Genomic DNA, 26664 nt, shown 5'->3' on the forward strand with positions numbered 1-26664 from the left:
AAGGACCAACCTATCTAAACTTGAATAGGCCTGTCCCAGTCTGCGGCAGCTGCTTTTACAGACCTTGGGATTTCCACAGAAGAAGCAGACTAGTCATTGATGCCAAGTGCATTAGACCTTTATTTAACAGCTCTCAATCATACAAGGAAAGGCTTATGGCTAAACCTGAGACAGCTAGGGTCCAGGAAAGGAAGCAAGGATAAAACCGGATCACAGTAAGCAGAAGGGCCAGGATACAACCCAATCTTCTGAGGAGACAGAGCACATCTATGTCTCAGTCAGTGGAGAAGGAGTCTGGCCCTTGAGTGAGATGAGCTTCAGGCTGTGGTGGGAAGAAGGAACTTTTCTCCCCTACACTGGAACCTAGGCTATACCAGATTCTTGTCACCTCTCCCAGTCTGATAGACACACATGGGTCATTTATCACAACTGTGCTCAGATGAAAGGGGGTCAGGGATTTTCTACAAAGGGATGGATTCTTGCTCAGGCACCTCTGAATGGTGGAGGAGAAGAAGTTTAGAGGTTTTGGGGTGCTGCTGGACCCCCAAGAACACGGTACTGGGCCCTGCCTGAAAGAATTCAACTCAAATCTTCTTCCAGCCACAGGAAAAGTTTATTAGTGATAAATCATATAGGCCGGGTAATGAGGGCATGAGAAAGGCTCAGCCTTCGGGCCTTAAGAGATTCTCAGCATCTGTATGGGGGCCAGGGTAGATCTTATATACTAAAGTAACTTTGGGTGGCCAGAGGAGGATCTGGGTGAGAATTCAATTGGATTGTCTAAGAGATTGAATAGACAATTGAAGGAACTGAAAGGCATCTGAATGAGATTAAAAAGGTGGGGCTAGGGCTTTCAAAGGGAGATAAGGGGAGTTGACAAGGGGAGTTGACAAGTCGATAAGGAACCTAAAATGGGAGCCAGATTCTTTTTAGGGCAGGGAAAAACGTGCATCTGAATAAGATTAAAAAGTAAGGCTAAGGCTTTCAAAGGGAGATGAAGGCAAATGGGAGTCAGATTCCCTTTGGGGCAAGGGGTGAAGACCTAGGCTTGGGCCATACCCCATCAGAGGCTAGGGTTGTAGTGTCCACTCTGAGAAAAGCAATAGAACTGGAAGGGACCTTAGAGACCTGTGGTTCAAGCCTTTTATCTTAAGAAACCAAGGCACAGAAAAGTTAGATCATTTGGCCAAGGCAGCTGGGTGGTGTAGTAGGTAGAACTTTAGCTGTGAGGTCAAATCTAGCCTCAGGTACTTATTGGCAGTGACTTTAACCTCTGTCTGCCTCAGTTTCTTCAACTGTAAAATGGGCATAACAACACCTACCTCACAGGGTTGTTGTGGGGATCAAATGAGATAATATTTATAAAGTGCCTGGCACATAGTAGGTGCTTAATGAATACTTATTCCCTTCCCTTTCCAAGGTCACGGGTCGTAAGGAGTAGAGCTGAGTTTTGGTCGCCTATTCTCTGTTCATAGGTCTACTGCTCTTTTCATCATACCCTGCTGCCTCAGATCTTTTTTAGTATTGTGACATATAAAAAGTTTGAGAGACATAATTTCTGGGTAATTAATCATTTTATTAATTATGCTAGCATATAATAATAAAAGGGGTAAGTGACGCTCTCAAATGCCAAAGATCCCTCATGGAATCCCCTTGACTCTTGGAAACCCTTAGAAGAGTGAGTGTTCTGGGAGTGGCGATCTGATCGACTCTGATTGATTAACAAATAATGAATATTATAATGAGAGGTGGACCTGTTCTAATGAGGGGCTGGGGGACCTGACTTTGACCATGCACTGAGTGCTTTTCTTATGTAACCAAAGAGAAAGTGGATGAGCTTTTGAAAAGAGTGGCCAGGCTTTCCTTCCCTCCTCCTTGACTCACACTTTACTTCCAAACCACTCCCAGCTTTGGCCAACCTAATTAAAGAATTTTTCCTCACCCAAACCTGAGTAGAACACAATGGGCTTCCCCACCTGGGTGGGGTCTGAACAAGATTGAAGAGAAAGTTAATCTAATCATTATCAGCAACATCTTTCAGATTCTGGCTTGGTATAGTAGGGAATAAGGTTTCCGAGGATAAATCCTGTCTCTCCCCAATATTAATTAGTTATTTAATAAATATTTTTCTCACTATTAAAGGAATTGATAATGATTTTTTTTTCATTAAGTGAAGAGGGGGGAGTAAAGAAGGGGAGCCACAAGAGAAGAAGCTTATTCTTACTTTGAACCTTCTCTCTCTTCCAGAATACGGCAGCACCCAGGAAATAAATCTTATTTATTTATTCTAGAGATCTTGGAGCATAAATCTAGAGATGTCTCGCCAGGGTACAACCGTTAGCAAGGTAACAGAGGTGAGAGAGTGGAGTGTCAGGCAGGGAGGAGGGAACGAAAGTCTGGCCACTCTTTTCAAAAGCTAATCCACCTTTTCTTTGGTTACATAACAAACACCCAGTGTAACCCTTCCCCTGTAAAATGAAGCAGGCCAGAATGGATCCTTGCACAAGGCAATAATTCCCGGGATTGGAATGCCAGCAACATCCTTGCATAGAAAGTTTATGCTTATATCCTGCCCATTCTGCTTTAATGAAAAATGTAAAATATTTTAAAACAAACTTTCATTAATGGTCCAGGATTCATCTCCCCTTGGCCATTTTTTTCTTCTTTAAACATCCTGAGCTCTATAAAATCGCCTGGGTTTTATGTCTTGTGATGTCAAGCTGTTTGCTTCACTCACATGGTTTTTGGGTACTGTTCCTCTGACAGCCTGCTTTATGGGATGGCATTTGAGGCTGAGAGACAGCTAAAGGCATAGGCCTGGTTTATTTATGTTAATAGTCTATCAGCATTCCTCTTGTTTTCTTGGCTGGGTTATCTTCCACGATAATTTCTTTCTGAACTGACTGTTTCCCTTAGAGGGTTGAAGTCCCTCATTCACATATTGTCCATCAGTCACAGAGGGTTTGGTGGGTGCCTAGACCACCTAAGATGGATTCATTCATGTGGAAGATGTTAAGGTCATGATTCTAGAATACTGGAGAATCAAAGTGTGTATGGGCATTCTGTGTTGGCCTATCATGTGGTTGAAAGCAGCCTTTTCCATTGGCTGAGTGGCCAAAAAGGACCGTTTCTTTAAAATGGCCTGACTTGGCATGTGAGGTGCTCTGCTGCATTTTGTCTGGGGGTGAAAAACTCCTTCACCTATACCACATGGTAAGGGGACAATGCCCTATGGCTCCCTCTTTTTCTTGACCCCTTAAGTCACATAGCCCTGAGAAGTAGTCTTGGGTCTTTGAACTTTTCATTCATTCTTTTCCATTTTAGATACAGAGAGTAGAGTACCCTAACTTGCCTGGAAGCACGAGCCAGGGGAATCTGAAAATGAAGGTATTTGGGCCAGGTATTGCAGCCACCTCGGGAGAAGCTGGCACAGCAAACTTTGGACTTGAACTTGGTGGGACTGATGCTTTATAGAAACTGTGCTAAATTGTGAGCCTGATCCACTTCCTTCTCATAGACCACATCGTATAAGGGACATTATACCTCTGAGATGCTGGGGGAAATGTTTTTACCCATATACAGACATACATATACACATATTATACACACACACATCTGTTCTTGCTACATCTTTGACCTGCAATGTGGGTCCATGAACTGTAGCTGTAGGTGGGCAGCATGTTTCACTGAGTCCTCAGCAATTGTGGTGGATCGTTTTGTTAATGAGAGTTCCTAAGGCTTTCAAACTTGTTTGTCTTTACAATATTGTTATTGTGTAATTTATTCTTGTTCTGTTCACTGCACTTTGAATCAGTTCGTATAAGTCTTCCCAGGTTCCTCTGAAATTCTCCCTTTCATAACTTCTTACAACACAATAGTATTCCATTGCATTCAGGTAGTACAACTTGTTCAGCCAGTCCACAACTGATAGACACCCCCTCAGTTTCCAATTCTTTGCCACCATGAAAAGAGTCAGTATGCATAATTGTATACATATGGGTCTTCTTCCTTCTTTCTTTGATTTCTTTGGGTGTATAGATCTAGTAGCAGCATTGCTGGGTCATCATCTTTATCAAACATTTATTAATCATCTACAATGCACAAGACTCTGTCCTGGGTTCTAGGAATGTTCTTTAAGTTTCCAAAATGAATGAATGCATGAATGAGTGAAAAGTTATTTTTAAAGTGCTTGTTAATCAGTCTTTTCAGTCATGTTTGACTCTTTGTGACCCCATTTGAGGTTTTCTTGGCAAAGGTAAATGATTTGCTTTTAAAATGCCTACTCTGTGCCAAGCCACTATATTAGGAGGGAAAATACAAAAACAGAATAGTTCCTACCATTAAGGAGCTTGTATTCTTATTTTTTAGGCAACTGGGGTTAAGTGACTTGCCTAGGGTCACACAAAGCTAGTAAGTGTGAAGCGTTTGGTCTGAGGCCAAATTTGAACTCAGGTCTTCCTGACTTCAGGGCTGGTGCTGTATCCACCGCACCACCTAGCTGCCCCAAGGAGCTTATACTCTAATGGGAAAGACCATACCTATAGGGAAATGGTGGCCCAAGAAGGATATTTTCATCAAAAAAGATATAAATATGGTGGGTGCAATAAGAGAACAGTCTGTTGACCTTCCCTTTCCAGAGCCAATGGGAGTGTTGGTTTGGACAGTTTTCAGAGGAAAAGGTGGAAAGTGGTGGGCCAAAAATAAATGACAGATGCATGGTGTCAGGGTGGAAAATATCTGGTGTGAAGATGAGGACAAACAGTCCACTGGAGTTCAGGGGTCAGTGTCTTAATTCCTCTAGGGCATGGCCTTTTATAGTCTGTTTTGGAGAGTGAAGCCTCAGGAACAACAGCGGGACAGAAAATATCCAGGAAATTAAAGAAAGGTTCATAGCCCAAGGGGATTCAGAGCTGAGTAGGCCAGCTCCTCCCAGACATAGTGTCTGTTGATTCAGGGTGGGGCAGCAGCAACATCTAAGTATAGGGCACCTTTCTCAATCACTCAGTGATCACTCAAACTAATAGATTGTGTTTCCAGCACAAGAATGAAAAAAATACATAAAATAAAAACTAAAATGAAATTGAAGCAGATTATCCAGATGTTCTCAAGTATCCATGATATTCAGCACATTGACTGAAAATAATGAAATTTCATGTCCTACTGAGACATGTATCCAAGAAGTGATAGACTTGTCAACTCTGATGGCTGCTACTAGCTTTTGGTGATGCACCTGGGTACAAATGATGCTACCACACAGAATCTAGAACATACACATGTATGAATGTATATACGTACATATGTGTATGTTTATATATACTCATGTGTGTGCATGTGTGTTGTGATACACCCTTGTAGGTGTGTATATGTGTTCTGTATTTGTATGTATATATACACAAACACACAAATGCACATGCACACGTATACAATATACACAAAGACATATGTCCTTCTATGTGTCTATATGTTCCATATAAATAAATGTGCATATATACACAAATATATCCATTTGCACATACATTATATCCTATGTTTGGTGTTCAAAGTCCTTCATAACCTAGCCCCTCCTCACCCTACCTTTTCAGTTTCCTTACCACCTTACTTCCCACCTTCATTCCAATGACATTCCTTAATATTCCACAAGCAAAACATGTCATCTCTTGACTCCAGATGTTTTCTCTGGCTATCTCCCATGCCTAGAATGCCCTCCCTCCTCATTTCTGCCTGTTGGCTTTCTTGAATTTTCATCTAAAATCCCATTTTCAATAGGAAGTCTTTCAAAACCACTCTTAATTCTAGTACCTTCACTTGAATTATTTTCTATTTATCCAATATAAAATAAATAAATAAATTAAGCTTATTTGCACACATTTGTTTGCCTGTTGTCTCCTCCATTAGATTGTGAGCCCTTTGAGGGTAGACTGTCTTTTGCCTCTTTTTGTATCCCTAGTGTTTAGCATGGTGCCTGGCACATAACAGACACATAATAAAAGTTTATTGATTGACTGCATAGGAGTAGTTGTGTTTATCTGTACATATGTATATATGCATATATAGATATGTATGTATGTAACATATACCTTTTACACGTATTTGCACATACACACATGCGTCATGTGCAGGCATATATACATACCATGTAGATGTGTGTATATGTGTTAAAGTATATTTGTATGTATATGTATATATACACATACACATCTACACACACCTACATATGTATATATCAATATGTATGCATATAATACATATGTTTTACATGTATTTGTACATATACACATGTGTCATGTGCAGGCATATATACATACCATGTAGATGTGTGCATATGTGTTAAAGTGTATTTATACATTTGTATGTGTATGTGTATATACACATACACATCTACACACACCTATATATGCATATATATATTCTACAAATCTATTTAAAACGGATTTAAATTGAAAAGGGTGGGGGAAGAAGAAAACATATCTACCAGAGCAGACATTATTGATAGTAACTACAGTATATGGGGAAAAAATAGCAGTAGAGATGACCAGGAACTTAACAGGAAAATAAAGCCTAAAAAGGAGCCAAGAATAAAACCAATGACCTTATTTGTCTCTATAAAAATGTACAGAACATTGGCAACAAGCAAGGTGAACTAGAAGCCCTAGAGAAAAGAAGGTAATTTTCCTTTAACATGTATCACTGAGACTTGGAGTCATGGGAGCCATGGCTCTGGAAAGTTAAATTTTGTTAAAGGAAGATGTGGTTGAATATCATTGAATATTGACATGGCACAATCATGTGAAAAAGGAACAAAGAGCCAGTTTGGGGAAAGCATTGTAGAGAACATTTAGGTGGTGGTCAACAGAAGGAGAAACAATAGAAACAAAAGTCATTATCATGAGAATATACTACAGCCCACTTGGATAAAGAAGTGAATGTGAGCGGTTAGAAAATTGATCACAAACCTGTCCCAGAGGCAAAATATAGTACGAATGGAATAACTTATGGGAACATCTGTGGGAGCTCTCTCTCTCTCTTTCTGACAAAAACAGAGCATTTAATACATTTTTGTTTTCCTTAAAGATAATTTCATCCTTCACAAGGGTCACCTAACTCTAACAATGATGAACTGGTTGCTGAAGTTAAAGTGATGGGAACTAGGTGACAGGAAGGAGAGAAGTTGCCATTTCATCTTAGAATTTCTTATAGGATAAGACGAAAGCCTGACATATATCTGAGATTTTAGGAGATCAAGTTTCCAAAGGGAAAATCTTTCAAAGTGTCAACCCAAAGAGAAAAGAAAGAGCAGGAAAGATCTAATGGCCTAAATTCTAGAAGTCTGTTCAGGAAGAATGGGAAGCTTTCAAGAATTAAATTCTAGCAAAACAAATAGAATAAATTCCAGTGAGGAGGAAAAGGGAGAGTTGTCTATAGAGACCTATGTAGAAGGACAAAGATTTTAATTTTTTATAAAAGATGTGTATAGATGGCAGGAATTGGGATGAATATAAGTGTCATGGTCCTGTAAGAAATATCAGGAACTCAGAAACTCAGAATGAGATAAGACTAGCAAGGAATGTGGAAGATAACAGAGGGGATTTTAAGCTTTATTGGACAAAAAAAAAAGAGGGGGATTAGAGCACCTGCTCAAGGTAAATGAGATGATAATGATGGATACTGCACAAAAAGGGCAGAAATATTCAGCTTATATATTGCTGCTTTTTTTCCACCAAGGAGAATGATTTGTACATTGGAAAGAATAGAATGAAAATGGTGAACATGGAGGTGGAATCCAAAACATGTGAGGAAATAAGAGAGCACAGAGTTGCTGCTGATGAATTCAAGTTACTTGCCAAAAAGGAAGAAAAATCTTATGGTATTGAAAGAACTGGTAGAAAGGATTGTTGAACCATGGTTCATCATGGAAAATAGGAAAGAAGTTACAAGATTCTTGCTCCAATTTAAAAAAAAATTTTTTATTAATTTATTTTGATTTATTAACAATCCATAAGCTTTTGAGTTTTAAATTTTTCTCCTCCTCCTTCCCTCTCCACGATGGTGCCCAATCTGATATAGGCTATACATATACATTCCTATTAAACATATTTTCACATTGGTGATGTTGTAAGGAAAAATTAGTACCAATAGGAGGAGCCACCAGTAAGAGGAAGCAAAACAAAACAGAAGAAGAAAAAGTAGCAAATAGTATGCTTCAATCTACATTCAAACTCCACATAGATGTGGATAACATTTTCAATCATGAGACCCTTGGTGATGTCTTAGATCTTTGCATTGCTGAAAAGGGCAAGTCTATCAACGTTAGTCATTGTATAATGTGGCTGTTACTGTGTACAGTGTTCTGCTGGTTCTGCTCACTTCACTCAGCATCAGTCCAGACAAGTCTTTCCAGGTTTTTCTGATGTCTACCTGCTCATCATTTCTTATAGCACAATAGTATTCCATTATATTCATATACTACAACTTGTTCAGCTGTTCCCCAGTTGATGGGCCAGTTTTTTTTAAAAGGACAAAGTAAGGAGCCTATCAAATATAGAGCCACTGAGGTTGATGTTTCCTGGAAAAATTCTAGAGTGCATTATTAAAAGGGTAATGAACATTTAGAACAGGAAGTAGGGATTAAAAAGCCCTCCTAGTATAGCTTCCTGAATGAATGGATGGATGAATGAATAATAATAATTAATTATTAAGTACTTACTATGTACCAAGCACTCTGCTTAGTGTTGCAGATAAACAGAAAAAGAAAATGAAACAGTTTTTGTATTCAAGGAGCTTGCATTCTAATTGTAGGAGGCATCCCATTTAAAAGAGTCTAGCTGCAGAGCAAAGGCCTGGAAATCCTAAGCATTCTGTGCAGGGCCCAGGTGTCCTTAAGGATAGGTCAATAATAGATCATGGCAGACTAAGCCCATTTTTTTCCCTACAGGGTTATAAGACTTTTCGTTCAGAGGAGTGCTGCTTACAAAGTTTACATAGGTTTTAAAAATTTTTTTATTTATTCATTATTTATTTATTTATTTATTTATTTAACAAAGCGCTTGACAAAATCATTCAGAATAACCTTATGGACAAGGTACAGTGAGGTAGGTTAGATCAGAGGTGTCAAAAGTGAGGCCTAACAGTGGCATTCAGGTATGGCCTGAATCAGATTAAAATGTAATTGGGAAAAGTTTAACTAACAAAATAAATAAAAAATACAATACAAGGTAGATAACATTGATTTTTGACTTTCTCGGTCTATATCAAACTTTCTGGGACATTTCTATCTGATTCTGATATAACTGGACTAGGTGATAATACAATTAGGTGGATTATGAAATGATTGAATAATCAGACACAAATAGTTATCATTAATGGCTCAATTTTAACTTAGAACATATCCAGTGGAGTAACCCAAGGATCTGTGTTGGCCCTGTGTTATGAATTTTTATTAATTACTTGGATAAAGAAATAGAAGGCATACTTATCAAATTAAAAGATGACACAATATTGAGAATGGTCACTAACATGCAGGATGACTAAGTCAGGATTCAAAAATATCTTAATAGGCTAGAATATTATTTTGGAGCTAATAGAAGGAAACACAATAAGGATGGATGTAATCTTATATCTGGTTTTAAAAATTAGCTTCACAATTACAAATTGGAAGATGGGAGATGTCAGTGGTATGATGCGGCAGCCAAAAGAACTAATGAAATCATAGATTGCCTTTCGAAAGGTTTAATATGCAGAGCACAGAAGCTGAGAGTCATAAAGTCACACAATTTCTAAGCTGGAACTTAGAAACTTCTCCTCTCCCATAACATTAAAGCATGGATGACCACTCTTTGGGAAGGTTGTAGAGAGGATTCTTATTCCAATTTGGGTCAGATTTGATAGCTTCTTTGACAGTCCCTTCTAAGTTGGAGGTTCTGGGATTTTGATGTGTTTCTCTAAGTATTTGGCTGAAATTTTCATTTTTGATTCAAATGGTTTATATTATGAGAAACTGACACAGAAACTCTAAGAGCAAGATAATGCTTATTTCCTTTAAACTTAGTCTGGTAATTTTGAGGTATTGGGCTAATGAATCCAACAGGAAATATTTATTAAGTGTCTGTTATGTTTCTGGATCATGGACTCAAACATTCAGGAATTATAACAAACTATTAGCATCCCTTGAACTTCATTCTCTCTTTTATTTCTCACCATGATCTCTACCTCTAACCCCCTAAGCCAAAGGGCTTATTCATCATGTATGTATACATGTACACATTAAAGTGAGTTTCAAGTATAGTCATTTGTTTCAGAGGATTTGAGAATTTTTCAATAGTCCTTGAGATAACTGATGATTCCCTGGGGTATTACAAGTCTTGGGCTGATAATCACTGGTCTCTGAGGATGTGCGAGGTCTTCCATATGAATTAATTGGAGATTTTTATCCCAGTTATAGTAGATAACAATGGACCTTGGCCAAGTGGGCCCACATGGTTGTAGAGAGTAAGAATCAAATCATCTGAAAAAAAAAACCACAACAAAACTCTGTTTTCCATGATTAACTCATAAAGCACTAGAGCTTACCAATACCACTGCTCCATGTGGCAAAAATACATTAAAAACATCTGTAAAGATAGGTATGATCTGGTGGTTGTTCAAAAACAAATATAAAGATTGGGGAACATTTTGCTTAGAGACTAATGTGGCCCCACACATCTGCCATATTTTAATAGAACTAGTTTCATAGGCACCAGCATCAATTTAGAAAAGTGGTTGGGTTATAAAAATAGATTTCTGTCTCCATAGTACATGACTGTAATGTACTTGGCTAATGTCCATGCTGCTATAATGTGTTAAAATCAGATTAATATAGGCAATAAAAAGAAAGTTTTAGGCCTTTTTCTAGTGATCTTTATAAAATTGATTTTTACAGATTTATCTTGCTGATATAAATAATATCAGAAAGGAGTGTCAGAGAACCTGTTAGCAAGAGAGGTATTTTATTCAACATTGATTTTTTTATTTTAATAATTCTCAATCAAATTAAACTACCATAAAGGTTTAGCATGTCCAGTTGAATTCCAGAACAGCCATCCACAGGCAGTGGAAAGCAATGACACCATCTCCAGGTCTGAAGTTGATTCACCATTTTACCTGGTCAAGTGTGGAAATTAGTATTCATTGGTACTAGTAGAAACTAGTACTGGATCCCCAGAAGGACAGTAACTTACCAAGTGAAGTTTATTATGTTCAAATCATCTATGTAGGTACTAGGGAAAGTACAAAGAAGTACAAGCTATGGTCTCTGTCCTCATGGAGTTTTTTCCCCTGCCCTCAAGGAGGTTACATTTTAATGAAGGAGAAAATGTGCAAATTATAAGTATGTATATTATGCATAAAGAGAAGGAAGATTACCTTAGAATTTTTTTTTTCAATTTAGTAGGGGGCAGGTCCATATTTTCCTTATTTCATGTAGAAAAAATGAGGCAGACTTTTTTTGTTTTTATCTTTCATGCAATGGCCAAAGTGATTTTCCTAAAGCACAAACATGACCATATCACTCTCCTTAAACTCTGATGGTTTCCTATCACCTCCATATCCAACATTAACTCCTTGCTTTGGCATTTAAATCCCTTCATTATCTGACCACAATTTACCTTTCCAATCTTCTTGGTACTACACAGGTCCCATGCAGCCTGTGGTCCAAAGTGACCTTATTGTTTCCCATAGAAATGCTCTCTGCCCTCACCCTGAACTTTCGGCTTCTCTGGCTTCCTTCAAGACTCTGCTGAAATCTAACCTAATGCTAGTGGTCTCTTCCAATCTGTCTCCTCCTCTTTCACTGCTATTGCCTTCCCTTTGAAATTACCCTCCTGTTTTTATGGTACGTATCTTATATGTACATAGTGTTCATACTGCTCAGCTTGTATATGAAGCCTTTCCAGGTAAGTAAGACCTGCTTGTCCTTGTATTTTTGCTGACAAAAACTTTGAGAACCTCTTCTAGTATCCCCTCCATGCTATGATGAGGCATCAACCCAGAGCTTTGGAAGAGGAAATTGTCTGCATTGGGTGGAATGATGCAGAGCTCCCAACAGTGTGAGGTTGGGAGATCTCATCATCCTGATGACTTCTGATTTCATCCAGGTCACCTTGGCCATAAAAACCACTAACTAGAAAGATTGGATCAAGAATCTGAGTGGACACTTGGAGCAAAGGACTGAATAAAAGTTATTTTATGTAATGAAATTGATTTGTGGAGATGCAAATGTAAAGAAATTTAATTGTATTCATGTTTAATGTTATTGCTAATAAAACACTGATTATTTGCTTAAAGTACTCAGCAGTCTTTTTGTTTTCACTCACCTTTAAGCCATTTGCCTTGAGACTCTCAAGTCAGGCTAGGCTCTCCTGCCTTCTCTTCCTTTTCCATTTCATTGACTACTTTTCCATTGCACTCCTCCATTTCCAGAGTTCAGGATCCTTCTGATAGTTACTGTTTTTCCTTTTTCTTGTTATAGTCCCCTTTTCCTCCTGGTTCTCATAGTTCCTTTTCATGAAGTCTGACTCTCCTTTTCCTTCTTCACCTCCTCCCATCACTAGAGCACAAATTCCCACACCTGGGACCCATGGCTCTGAGAGGTGGGATTTAACCTTATCTTGACCAGAATCAGGCTATCTTGCCACTTGTAGTCATTTCCAAATCATATTGGTCAGCACTCTCAACACCAGAACTGAGTCTCTGCCCCCGGGGCCCCTACCTTTCCAACTCTAGCCTCCCTAGTGCCCTGGCATAGGAATGCCCAGCATGCCATGTCCACATCAGAGTAGGTGCTGTGCTCTATGAGCAAAGCAGAATTGCAATAGCACAAAATATATGTGAGATGCACAAATTTAGAGCCTTCTCCATTCCAAACGTTCATATGGACTATTTGTGCCTGACCTGTGGTAGAATCTTCTGAGCTTGTGTTGTTCTGATCAGCCACAGTTGGACACACTATACCTTGACCCCAACATAGGAACGTCATTTTGGTCCTCTTCAAGAATGAAGGACAACAACTAACAAATCAGTATGTAGCTTTTCCTCCATTAGGTCTGTAAGCAATTTGAGGACTATACTCAGCATTGAATACAGTGACAGATACATCATAAGCATTTAATATGCTTTTATATTTATTCATTCTATCATCACACCTCCCAAGCATTATCTATATGAACCTTCACCCAGCTGTTGATTTCTACCCCCTTACTATCCTGGGCATATTACCTGTAGAGCTATAGAACAGAACACAGACATCAAACATGTAGCTCCCGATGCTCCCCAGTGTATCATGAACAAGATTAAAATGTAATTGGGAGATATTTAAAACAAAATAAATGAAAATATAATAGAACATAGATAATGTTTAATATGTGGTTTTATAAGTCAGTATGTGACCTGCAGAGATCTTGATGCGTGATTTACTGACCCTGTTTCTGTGAGTTTGCCACTATTGGCATAGAGTACCAATGTCAACTTAATGTACTCTTGAATTTTAAATATCATTAAAAAAAGACTTCCTATTTACATCTTAAAATACATACACACATACACAATCTCACAGAATTACAGCATACTAGTATTGTAAGGGATTTTTAATATTTGTCTGATCTAATCCTTTCATAAGGAAACTGAGGCCCTGGTAGGTGAATAAAGGTAAAGCATTCTTTAGTAACTACCATATGGTACTAAGTGGACCACATCTTTTGGGTCTTGCAGCATCCTTCTCCTTGAAAGCTGAATAGACAGGAGACACAGATTTTCAAGAAGACTTCATTCCCATCCTTCTAGGCTTCTATGCCCCATCACTATGGACCCCCTTCTGACCTCTCAGTCAATCTAGAAATTAGGTTTGCTAGACACGTAGAGCAAAGGAAAGAAAAACACCTAACGGTCAGTTCATTGCTCAATGCACTTCCTGACAACGGAGCCCCTAACATCCTCATCTCCCAGCTCATAAACTCTCCTGTAAAAACTGAAAAGTGTGAATTTACAGGGCTGAGAGAGAAGCCAGGAGATGAAACAGCCATCACGCAAATGGACCAAGCATACTGATGGAGCAAGATGGTACGGCCTTGCCAATTCTCCCTCAATAAAATACTTTTTTCTACTTCATTATTTCCCAACTTCCTGTTTTCTCACATAAATTTTCTCCCAGGCACAACTGAGGGAAAAGAAGGGAAAAAAAAGCAAAACAAAAACAAAAACACAATCCCTAGATTTGCCTTATGGCAAAGAGGTAAGGAGGCCTAGAACCCTGGGTCTTTCACGCCCTGTTTGGCCTTTGTTCTCCCAAACCTTTTCACTGTTTCCCTTTTCCTGACCTTCAGAAGGCTTGCTAGCATGGCTTGAACAAAGAACTCTGCCAAAAATATGATAAGCACCAGGCTGTGATTTACGACTCATCAGGGAATACTTGCTACTGGGTTAGTTTTCCCAAAATAGGTAGAGGCGATACTGATGGAATAGTGCCAACCAGCAGGCAAACAAGGACAGAGAGATAGGCTGATAAGGATGGTCTCCATCACTATGCCTTTATGCTCAGAGCCTGGCAGCACAAAAGAAAGAAAGTGGCCTACGAACAGAAGAACTTCCTCTCGTGTGAAGCCTATAGATTGTTTGGAATTTTTTTAGTTATTTCATGTGTGTACCTGGATGGTATGGTGGACAGAGTGCTGGGGATAGAGGCATGAAGATATCGATAAGTATAGATATGTAGATGTCAATATTTACTCATCTATACTCCTTTTATAATGGCAAAGAACTGGAAACTAATGGAGTGCCCATCAAATGAAGAATGGTTGAACAAATTATGGTATAAGAATATAACAGTCTACTATTGTGCCATAGGAAATGATGAGAGAAACAGTTTTAAAGAAACCTAGGAAGAACAGTAAGGACTGATACATGCTGAATTAAGCAGAATCACAAGAACAGTTTATAGGACAACAATAACACTGTAAAAAAAAACCAAACAAACCCATCACTTTGAAAGACTTAAGTACTCTGATTAACCTAGTGATAAACATTGATCTCAGAGGACCAATGATGAGTCATACTATTCATTTCTAGACAGAGGGGTGATGGGCATTTTAATAGAATATTGAATTGAACTTAATAAAATATTTTAGATATGACCAATGTACCTGTTTTTCTTGAATATATGTGTGTGTGTGTGTATGTGTGTGTGTATGTATATTTGTCATAAGGAGTCTGCCTTTTTTTTCCCCAATGGAGGGGAATAACAAAGAAAGAAAACCAGATTTTTGTTAAGTGAAAAATAAAATATATTTTAAAAATATATGAGTTGGACTCGCAACTTTTGAGATTTCTTCTAACTTCAAAAATCTTTGAGTAGATCAATCATTAATTCGACAAATAATGATTGAGTGTCCATTATGGGCAAGGCATTAGGGAAGATATACAAAGATAAATAACATAGATTTTCCAGGCCAAATGAGCTTAAAGTTTAACTATAATATTAGACAATATGTATTAGAGTATGGGACAGTAGCAGAGGAGTGAGAAGTCAGAACCATAAATTTAGAGCTGGAAATAAACTGAAAGGTCATTGGAGTGTAGATTTAGAACTGGACAAAATCTTAAAAACTATTGAGTCCCTCCCCTCCCCCACCCCTTCCTCAGCCATTTTACACTTAATTCCAATTCACTCACATGTCATGGAATCACCTCCTTCATGTCATGGTCCTCTTCGAGGACAAAAAGCAAGCAACAGATGAGGAAAGTAAGGCAGAGAATAAGCAAGATGTCATTCAGCTAACAAGAGGCTGAGGCAATATTTTAACTTGGGCTTTTCTTATTTTAAGCCCAGTATTCTATCTGCTCTTCCACCCTCGCTAACTCTCATCTAGTTCAGTCCTCTCATTTATATAGATAAGGAATCCAAGAATGAGAGAGTTTAAATAAGTTTGTCTAGGCCACACACCTCTCCAATGGCAGACTACAGATAACACCATGAGTTCTCTGACTTCAGACCCTGTGTTCTCTCCATTGCCCCAGGCGGCCACTGCCGTGAGGGCCAGAACTCAGGGATTCCCAAGTGTCATTTTGAGGATTTTGGATTTATTTGATAGGCAATGAGGAGCCATCAAGAGCTTTTGAGCAGAGGAAAGAAATGATCAGAGCTATCTCTTGGCAGCATATTTTTGTGCATCCACATATGCACATATATGTGCACACATAAAGCTGAATTTTGTACTAGTACCTTATAGACCCAATGGAGAATGAAGGAGAGAGCCTGGTGGGTATTAGGTATTACCAACTCTGTTACTTAGAGTAGAATAGCTGGAAAATGAGGCCATTTGGGTTTGGAGAATTCAGGTTAGTTCTGGTCAGCTGACAGGGAGTGGCATCTTTCTTCAGGGTTTATAAATTAAGCCCATGCTTTTCTGGAAGTGACTGAGAAGAGGATAAAAGCAGATCCCCACAATAGGTTTTCCACTCAGTGTCTTTTATGACAAGAACCACACTTTAAATTCCTTTTCTCTGCTCCCATAATCTTCTGGAAACTTCAGAGGATAAAACAAACTCTTAAGCTTTCTCCCCTTCAAACCCCTCCCCTCCACAGCCTCCTTTTCTTCCTTTCAAAGTGACTCACTTCATCCAGGACAATTCATCTTGACCAGTTCTGTATAACCGCAGGAAGCAGACATCAACAGCCGGACCCAGGAGATAAAATATTTTCATAGGCCAGAACCTGGCTATGTTGCCCACACTTTCCATGAGTCTACAGTGGAGGGGTTGGGGGGGGGAGTGCAATGTGGAAATGTTATGTTGCTGTAAAAATAGCATTTTGCAAAATTGGATCTGCTTGTGACTGCAGGGTGGGCACTAGGTCAGCAGCTTGTGTAATACCCGTACTTGCTACTAACATTGCTTGAAAAGAGCTTTTTATGTCCTAAGCTGGAAGGAGAAGAGCCTGGGTACCCATGCTTGAAATGATAATATACACCCAAGAGGATGGTAACAAATAACTCCTTGTATTTACACTACATATCCCACTGTGGGACTCATAGGGCTTCCTTCCTGTTTCCCTACATACATCAACCTCATTCTTCTGGCAGGTGTTTTGGCCCACTTGGCCTATTGTGTTCATCTCTCTTTTTAAATCCGTCTGCAGTTCTCCCTGCTTCAAGTGAGCCCATGCTAGAGTTGAAAACCAAAAAATATCTGTGGAATCTGGCAGAGCGAGGAATTGTGTTTGCATTTACTCTTTTGATCCTTAAGCTTACTAATGGTGTTCCTTTTGTTGGCAATACCTTTTAAAATTTATTCTATGAGGTTTTAAGGCACTTCTGTGCAACTGCTACCATGCTAGGAAATACAAAGGAGTCAATGGTGTCTCTGATGAAATGCCTTTGATGAATAAAGCAGCCTTTGGTGGGATAAACAAGTCATTACACTGAGACTAGAAGTATCAACAGAAGCACAATCTATTCACTGCTCCTTTGTGGAAATTAGCCAGATAGTAGACTACAGCTGCGTCAATTATTCTTGTCTTATACACAATTTTTTCTGGTGCTTACGTGACCTTTACGCATCTGCCTGTATGTAACAGAGCTTCTTAAGAACATAAGCCTCTAAGCTGTCTTAGTTACCCATTTCTGAGGCCAATTTAGAAACACCTTGCATTAGTAATTGCTTTATAAAAGTTTTTGATGAAGAGAAGGAGGAAGAGGATGAGAGGAGGAAGAGAAAGAAGGGAAAGGGGGAAATGATTGGGACTGACTGCTCTGCCTCCATGTTCAAGGAACCCCTTCCCCCCCAGACATATCATATGGAATCTAGGAGTTTTGTGTAACAAGATTTGAAAATCACTCTTACAGATTGTTTTCATTCGTTTAACAGTTGAAGGAACCAAGACTTGGAGAGGTATAGTGACTTGCACAGAAAATCATTGTTAGAGACAAGAATCAAATTCAGATTGTTTCCTGAATCCTAATTGGCATTTTCTGAACCCACAGAGCCAAGCTTTCTTGTTTAGTTGTAGCCAAACTCTGACCCTCTCCAAGGAAGGCCTTTCAAAGGTGCCAGTCCTGTCTTGTCCCCTGAAGGCAGCCTGTTATCCATCTCATAGCAGATCTGTGATGCTGTAGTGAAAGTCTGTCTGGGTTAATTCTGTTCATCTTTGTCCAAGGCACTGTACAGCTTGGCTCTGAAATGTCCTGCACGGAAACTTCTATTTTCGCCATCCAGAAATATCAGAGGGGGCTGAGGTGATGCATTTTTATTGTACGGACTAGTTAGAGAAAAAAAAAATCTTTCATCTGATTGGAGATGGAATCTCAGCATTTTGAACCAAAGGCAAGAGAGTGCTTACTTCCTTCCCTTCTCCTTCCCTTCCTTCCCTTTCCCTTCCTTTCCTTCCCTCCCTCCCTCCCTTCCTTCCTCCCTTCCTTCCTCCTCCCTTGTTTCTCTCTCTCTCTCTCTCTCTCTCTCTCTCTCTCTCTCTCTCTCTCTCTCTCTCTCTTCTCTTGCCTGAATTAAAGTGAGAAAGTGAGGTCAAAAAACAGATCTTAGGGTGGAATTGGCTGCAACTTAGTTTAGACATGTTTACATAACATTCAGAAAATAACTCAACAAGAATGGGTTTTTCTTGGAATTTATCACTGCCCAGCAAGAAATGAGCGCCCAAGCACAACAACCCTGCGATCAAAAGTAATGAGGACTAGTGAGCAAAGATGACAGTGGGCAAAGAGAGCCCAAAGCCAGGGGGCCAACTTCATTTAGTGTGGAGCACAAAGACAAACAAAAAGATAGGAGGTGGTGATACATACTAGCTGACATTTTCTAAGAGTTCTTGTGACCAGTTGGCCAAAATGGCTGGTTGAGATCAGCTTTAGCTTACCTCATAAATCTCTGACGGATGACTGCAAAACATGGAGAGAGTGCATTAAGTGGAAGTAGCATTGTTTTTGTTTGTTCTCTCTCTCTTTGTCTCTGTCTCTCTCTCTGATTCTGTCTCTGTCTGTCTGTCTCTGTCTGTCTGTCTCTGTGTAGGTGGAGGGAAACTATTAGTACCTGGGTCTTTATTCTTTCTTTGGCACTGCTTCACTGTGTGACTGACCCTTTGAAAATGATTTCATTTCTTTGGGCCCTGGTATCACTGTCTATAAGATGAGGGAAGATCAGTTCCATTTCTTATTACCTTACTGAGACATGTCATGAATGAGAGAGACCGTAGGTTCTAGAGCTACAAGGCACCTTAGATATCAACTAGTCTAATTCCCACAGTTTACAACTGAGGAAAATGAGACCTGGAGAGGGAAAAGTGACTCCTAAGGATCACACAGGTGATAAGGGCCATGAGCTGGGATTTAAAAGTAGGTCTTCCAATTCCAAATCTTAACTCTTTGGCAAGGTGGCATGGTACAACCCTGGTCTACCATACATGAACTGGAAAAGTACTTTGCTACTATTGCTTAAGCCCATGGGACCCAAGGAGAAAAAAACTGAATCTTTACTCCCATAGACAATAAAGGGTAGAGAAAGGTGGGGTTAGAAACTCATAAAACAAAGGGGAGACTATCTATGGAGACATATGAGCTGGGAGTCAGCTCCCGCTTTAGCTCCTTCTTTGCTGGGACTCAGCCTTTACCAGTGATTAAGCAGATGGAATATTTTCTAACCCTGAACATTTCACAGTCGTCTTGATGAATAGCCCCCATTGTAGACAGTCCTGAAGGCAACCTCCACCCTAGTTCCTGCATTCCCATCTGGATATAAATCTTGCCATTCCCCTTCCCCCCTTCCCTCCCACTCATCTCACCCTCAGCCCTAGCCCCTTCACCTCCCTTCTCTCTGTGGAAAACTAGGAAGCTGTGAAATAAATCATCCTTGCCTAGCTGAGCAGAGGGAGAGTCACCCAATCCATAACCACCTCACAACTCCCTTTGCCAAATGCTGAGTAAAATGAAAACCATTCTGGCCTCTGGAACAGACCAGCATTGTGTACCAGGAAAACTTGCTGTCAGATGGCTGGGATACCTATTGGAAATGGTGTCTCTAGGAATTACTACCACTCCTCCCCCCTCTTTCTACTTTCAGTCCCTCTCCCTTCCAGGAATGTCAAGTAAATGATGATTTAGATATGTAAATTTCCAACTCAATTGGCTAAAATTAATTATACTGGAGTTCCCTCTAGGTTCAACCAAGCATAAGACAAAAAGTAAAGTCAAGTGTTCTGAGGGAAGAGTAGGGCAGAAGATGGTGGATGAGGGGAGACTTCTGTAGCAGCTAAGATAGCAGGTTAGACCTTCAACCCAGGCATATGGTTTGGCCTGGCCTTGGGGGAAGATTGAAGGAACCAGTGAGAGAACCCACTACCTCAATGATCGAGGGGATTATGGAGAGTTTAGCTAGTGCAAGGAATTAGAAGCAGGGTGAAACAAAGTAGAAAAGGCATATTTCTTGTATACCAGGAGACCTGGATCAGTGAAAGGCTAGGTATAAGAGAAGGAGCAGAGTCATTCAAGACTAGGACCTTGTCCCTTGGGCAAAGTGAAACTCTGCACCTTTTCACTGTACCTGTAATCACTGATCACTGAATGTAGCTTTCATTCTTGTGTGTTCTCTTATTGACACAAAATTATTTTGGTTGTACTCAAAGTTTGCTACTCAGGGAAGATATGGGAGATTAAAAAAAAAAGGCTACATCCCTGGAACCTCAGTGTGAGGCAAAGAACCCCAGAGGATTGTCCAGCTTAGGGGGCAAACAGTTTGATTCATTCAATCAACATGAAGTTATTAAGAGCCTACTATGTGTCAGGCACTGGGGAATACAAAGATAATGAAGGCCACAATTCTTATTCACAAAGCTTGTACCCTAGAAGAGAAGGTAACAACTACAAGCATATGCAGAATAACCATAAAGTGATTAAATTCAAAATGATTAATTATGAGGTAGCTGGGGAAGGAGCATACTGACAATTAGGAAGACTAGGAAAGGCTTTGTGAAAAGTTGGTACTTGAAGGAAGCGAGAATTTTTTTTTTTTTTAGTGAGGCAATTGGGGTTAAGTGACTTGCCCTGAGTCACACAACTAGTTAAGTGTTATTTGTCTGAGGTCAAATTTGAACTCAGGTCCTGCTGACTCTATCCACTGAGCCACCTAGCTGCCCCAGTGAGCATCATTCTTGAATGAAGTAGAGGTGAAGAGGTGATAAGAACACTCTAGAGGTGGAGACAGATGATAGGGTGGAACATAAGGAAAAGAAATGGCTAGTTTGATTGCAGACTAGAGTGGATGGGGTGAGGTGATGTATGGGACTAGAAAAATATGTAAGGGACAGGTTGTGAAGGGCTTTAAAAGCTAAACAGTAGAATTTGTATTTTATCCCAGAGGCAATATGGAGCCATTAGAGTTTGTTAGATAGACGTAATGGCCTTGGAGTCAGGAGTACCAGAGTTCAAATCCAGCCTCAGCTGGGTGACCTTGGGCAAGTCACTTAACACTATTTGCCTCAATTCCTCATCTATAAAATGAGCTGGATAAGGCAATGGCAAACCACTCCCGTATCTTTGCCAAAAAACAAGAAAGCAAGCAAGCAAACAAACAAAAAAACCAAAACCCAAATGGGGACGTGAAGAGTTGGACATGACTGGAATGACTCTGTAACAATAGACTTTGTCCAACGTGGTCCGATCTGAACTTTAGGAAAATCACTTCCTCACGTCACTTGTATTTCTGTCAAAAGCAGTGTTCTCTTCCCCTTTTGAGAAGGGTGTTGTCAGGTCTATAAGGATAAGCTTAAATGAAATTATGGAATCTTCTCCAGTCCTGGAAATTTTAGGAATAGGACAGAGAATTGTTTGGAATACATATAACTTAAAATTTATTTTATATGTATTTTGTTTCTACTTACATGATCCTCTCCTCCCTGTACCCCACTCCCTAGAATACAAACTCCCTGAGGTCAGAGGCTACCACATTTTTGTCTTTGTAGCCACAGAACGTATCATAGTGAATTATTGTAATGTATCAGGTACTTAATAAATGTTGGTTGCTTGGTTGATTGATCGACTAGGGTAGGTATGATATTACAAGGATACAGAGCCATGAATGACCTAAACTTTATACCTCTTCAATAAACCCTGGAAATGAAGTAGAAAGGCACAAACACGGAAAGATAATTGAATTTGAAGGAAAAACAAAACCAAAAATGCCCTGTATTCTTTGCTACTTACTCTAGGCCAGGCTACTTGCTACCTCTGTGTCCGTTGAGTGAGTCACTGAGTTTCCCTAGTCCTCAGTTTCTTCATCTGTGAAAAAAAGAGTGGGACTAGAAGACCTTTAAGGTTTTTTTCCAATAGGTCCTATGAACCCACTCCTCACATAACTGATGAAGTGTGAAGGGTGTCAGGGGACTAGAAGGAGAATGAAGACTAGAAGATCCAAATGGCTACTCATCTCACCTAAAGGTAAATGTCACAATCTACTTCTGGTCTTTTGGAGAAACAAACAAGGAAGAGTCTCCATATCTTTCTGTTTTAGAATACAAGTTCTGAGAGGGAAAATATTATCTCACATTCACTATGGCATCATATGTATGTCAGACACATTAAAAACAGCACTATCTGATTTCTCCACCTTGCAGATTAGAAACAAAAAAAGAAATCTATATGGATTTCCCCACGAGTGAGAGAGTTGGGCTATTTTGATTCTTGTGTTACAGAGAAGTGAATGGTGACTTTGCTCCCACAAGTACCCTCCAAGGGGGCATCAATGTCTCCTACAGGATCAGGATGAGGCTCTTGCCCTGAATATCCCTTCTTCGGGTTGTTCTTAATCAGTTTTGGAGAAAGCCAGAGACAAGGTTTTAAGTATGGAGTAGCCTTATGCTGACTCTAGGGGAGATTTGAAAGACTACAAAATTTCCAAATATTTTCTTTGGGCAAAATGGAAAAATTGTTAGGGTCATGGATTCCAGGTTGCAAGACCAAAAAAAAAATAGGAAATGTGAAGGCTAAGATTTTTGCCAATTAACTCACCCTCATGACTCATCCCAGATGTATTAAGGTATTATATTTAATAGGCTGCCTCTTCATGGAAAAGACTACATACCATTTATCCACAGAGGATGAGTTCATGTTACACTTACAGCCTTTACATTTGTACTTCCTAATTCTTTTGTTCAGAAATACATCACCTTTAGGTTACAGTGATGCCTGTGTTTGGAATGTTATTTCCTTGCTCAAGGAGGAGGGAAAAAATAGCAAAATTCCAAATGACAACTCTTGAGTTGTGCAATGTTCTTGGATCACAAGAAGTTTGCTTGGGACATATGCAGCTGCCTGAACTGTCTCTATTACCGGGATTCTTTGTGTCAGATTCTGTTATTCACCAGTGTAGCCAGATTCCAAGTCCTCATTAAAGACCAGCCCATATGCAAAGCTGCAAATGTGGCATACCTGCAGCCTCAATATGTCATTTTCTGCAAGTGTCTCAAATAGATTGCTTCTCCCTACCCCCTTTCTATGAGAAAGAAAACAATCTCTTTGGCTTGTGTATGGGCCTTCTGGATCAAATGGAAATAACTTTGGGGGTAATTTGGGAAAGAACATTTTGGGGGGAAGGGAAGAAGAGGAATGTTTTCTTTTCTCCTTCACAAAGACATTGTAAGGATATTGGGGTTGGGAGGGAGCACTGTGTCACCACTTGGTCTACCAATGTTCCCAGGGTCCAAAGTGTCCATGCAAATGAAATAATAACAATAATATGTATATATATGTATATCTATCTATCTATCTACATATAGATAGATAGATATACATACATACACACGTATATGTCTGTTTCTCTGTCTGTCTATCTATCTATCTGTTTAGATATAGATAGATACAAATGATACATATACAGCTTTGTCAGCTCAGGTGCTTATATCTCCATTTAACAGATGAGAAAACCAAATAACCATGAGAAGTTAAGTAACTTGCCCAAGCCACGCAATTGATAAATGTTGGAGCCCAGACTCAGACCTAAGCCTTCTGACTCCAAATCCAGTGTTCTCTGCACAATACTACACAGCCTCAGACAAACTCACAATGCCAATGATTTGTCTGGAGAGTGGAAGGAGTCAGAAGATGATGGGAACCACTTTTGATCCCCAATTCTGTCACTTTTCTCACTGTGCAACCTTGAGATAGGTCACTTAATTTCAGTGGGCTTCATTTAGCTGATGTGTGTAAAGAGCAAATTGGAGTATATGAAGAGACAGTAAGGTATCTCCCAGCTCTAACATTCCTGGGTTCTATGAATATACACATGGTCCATTTGAGGGAGTTGAGTTTTAGAACATTATCTGGGGCCTCATGAAGGAGACACCTGAAGGACAACTATTGTGGATTTCCTTGAAGAAAAATGACAGGGGTGTGTGTGTGTGTGTGTGTGTGTGTGTGTGTGTGTGTGTGTGCATGTGCCCCGTGCATGTGGTTGAGAGTAAAAAGGATGAGGGAGGGGATGCAAAAGGATGCTAGAGTGATACTGAGATACGGGTCTCTGTAATTAAGAAGAATGAGTCACTGCCAATTACTCCTAGTCAAACTGCGACAGATATATGTTCCAAAGGAGAGAATGTAATGATCTTGGTTGCAGCTGACATATCTAATAATAATGGATCTGTTATCAGATGAGATTGCTTTAAGAATCCTTCTTTTTTGGTGGGATCAGCATAAAAGAGCTAATAGAGCTAGGAGGAACCTTAGAGGCTATTTTTCCTAGTCCTCTCATTTTACAGATGAAGAAACTGAGAGCCAGAGAAGCTTTGACCAAGATTCTACTGCATCAAATGATTTAGAAGCTGGACTAATTGCTTAAAGCCTTAATCAGGAAGGGAACTCCCAAGTTCCTTCCTGTTCTTATGCAGATAGACATAGGAAGTCTGTGGATAATAGATGGCTCAGGGAAGCCCCAGATCTCCCAAAACACATGAGGCTAACTCTAGTGGAGAGAGGAAAACACATTACATAACAGTAGAGGGCAAGGAGCAGAATTCCATGGGACCTGTTCATGTCCACAGAGGGTCATGGAACACTCCAGGGGATAGACCATACCATGAACCAAACTTTCATGATCTAGGAATGATAAGTAACTTTGGAGGACCTTATGAGAAGGGAGTGGCATTAGGGATGTGTCATTAAGATAATTCCCTGCTTACATAAGGTAGTCTTACTTGGCTATTATTATTATTATTATTATTATTATTATTATTATTATTTTTATTCATCTTACCTTAGACGCTTAATAGCTGTGTGACACTGGCAAGTTGTTGAACTTCCCTTAGCCTCAATTTTCTCATCTGTAAAATGGTGATAATAATAGCATCCACCTTCCAGGTTGCTGTGATATTGAAAATATAATTCTTCACCAACCTTAAAGTGCTGTATTAGTGTTAGCTATTGTTGTTATTTAGAAAATGGAAGGGATGGAAGAGGATGAAGGCCATCGGGAAGCTGTGGTGTGTACTTTTCTGAAACTCTTACCTCATAGTTACCAGTAAGGAGGTTAAAAAAAATACACTGAAGGATATTCAATTCTATCTGCCTCTCTTGAACACATACTAGGCAGCATGCCAGGGGACCAATCAGTACCCTCTGGAATGCCTGTTGGAGGGCAGAGCCAAAAGAAGGAACAAAGAAAGTGTGTGTAAGCAATGCACCTCTGACTCCTGAGCAATGCTGTTGACATTCTTTGATGGGGACAGTTCCCTTGTCCCCAGGTAGTAGAGATGGAAGCTTAAATGAGATGGAGAGAGAGAGAAGGAAAGAGAAGAGCCTTGTTGAGTTGTGTTACGCTTGCAGATTGAAATGCTAAGAATCCCCAGGGTGGGCCCTAGGTTGTTGACACAGAATGGAATGCCTGGGCAGTTCCCTATTTAATTGTTTGGCTGGCTCTCATTGGCTGGGCCTCCCTGACACCTTGTTGATCAACAGTAAGGCAGACATGCTATGAAAGGTTTGTTCTCTCTTTAAAAAAATCCCTCAAGCCACATAAAAAAAATATGAAGAGAGAGAAGAAAAAAAATCTCTCACCTTCCACATGTGTCATAGATTACTAAGAAACTTGGGCTCCTTTCAAGGATTATTTGGGAAGAAGGGTTGTGGTGGTAGCAGAGATCGAATTTCAGGAACGATAACTGGGAAGGTATACAGAAATCAAGTTATAGGAATAGTCCTACAATAACTTGGGCACCTGGGTCTTTTTCATTCTTTTCACGCTTTTAGTTTATACCCCTTTATGGTAGAAACAACATCTCCCAGCGTTTCTTCCATGTTGGTTAATATGGTCTCTCTCTCCCCTCCCCCCCTCCTCCGCAGTCAAAAGCAAAGAAGCTATCCCCTACTCTTGATTGGTCTAGGGGACTCACCATCATAAAAGAGGACAGACCATCATTGTTCCCTTGGCAGATGTCCCATTGCTAGGCAAGCCACTATACCCTGCTGACCAGATGTGTTTCCATAGATGAGGAGGCCACACCTACATAAGGCAGTGCTTTATTCTTGCTGGGTATCCTTTCACTTCTATGATTAAATAAACCCCTTATTTCTTAATTATTAGATGGCCTATGAGCATCTAATTTCCTTCTAGTCACAAACCTAAACTACTGGACTGGCTTGAGTTAAGCCT

At 39.7% G+C, this 26664-nt stretch overlaps 1 long non-coding RNA gene across 2 annotated transcripts in view; it reads right to left on the reverse strand.

Annotated features, from left to right (window-relative positions):
* LOC110219502 (uncharacterized) overlaps positions 1-26344 on the reverse strand; it is a 39151-nt gene extending 12807 nt beyond the window's left edge. The window contains exons 1-2 of one of the 2 annotated variants that reach the window (XR_013483323.1): positions 26070-26344; positions 25270-25336 (exon numbers count right to left, since the gene is read on the reverse strand). This is a non-coding gene — a long non-coding RNA (uncharacterized LOC110219502). Of the gene's footprint in view, positions 1-25269; positions 25455-26069 lie in introns of those variants that run through there. The other variant, XR_013483322.1, reaches the window with a different exon arrangement.
* Between the last annotated feature and the right edge of the window lie 320 nt (positions 26345-26664).

Source organism: Phascolarctos cinereus, unplaced genomic scaffold, assembly GCF_003287225.1.
Source record: "Phascolarctos cinereus isolate Bilbo 61053 unplaced genomic scaffold, phaCin_HiC Scaffold_7;HRSCAF=346, whole genome shotgun sequence".
NCBI classification, from domain to species: domain Eukaryota; kingdom Metazoa; phylum Chordata; class Mammalia; order Diprotodontia; family Phascolarctidae; genus Phascolarctos; species Phascolarctos cinereus.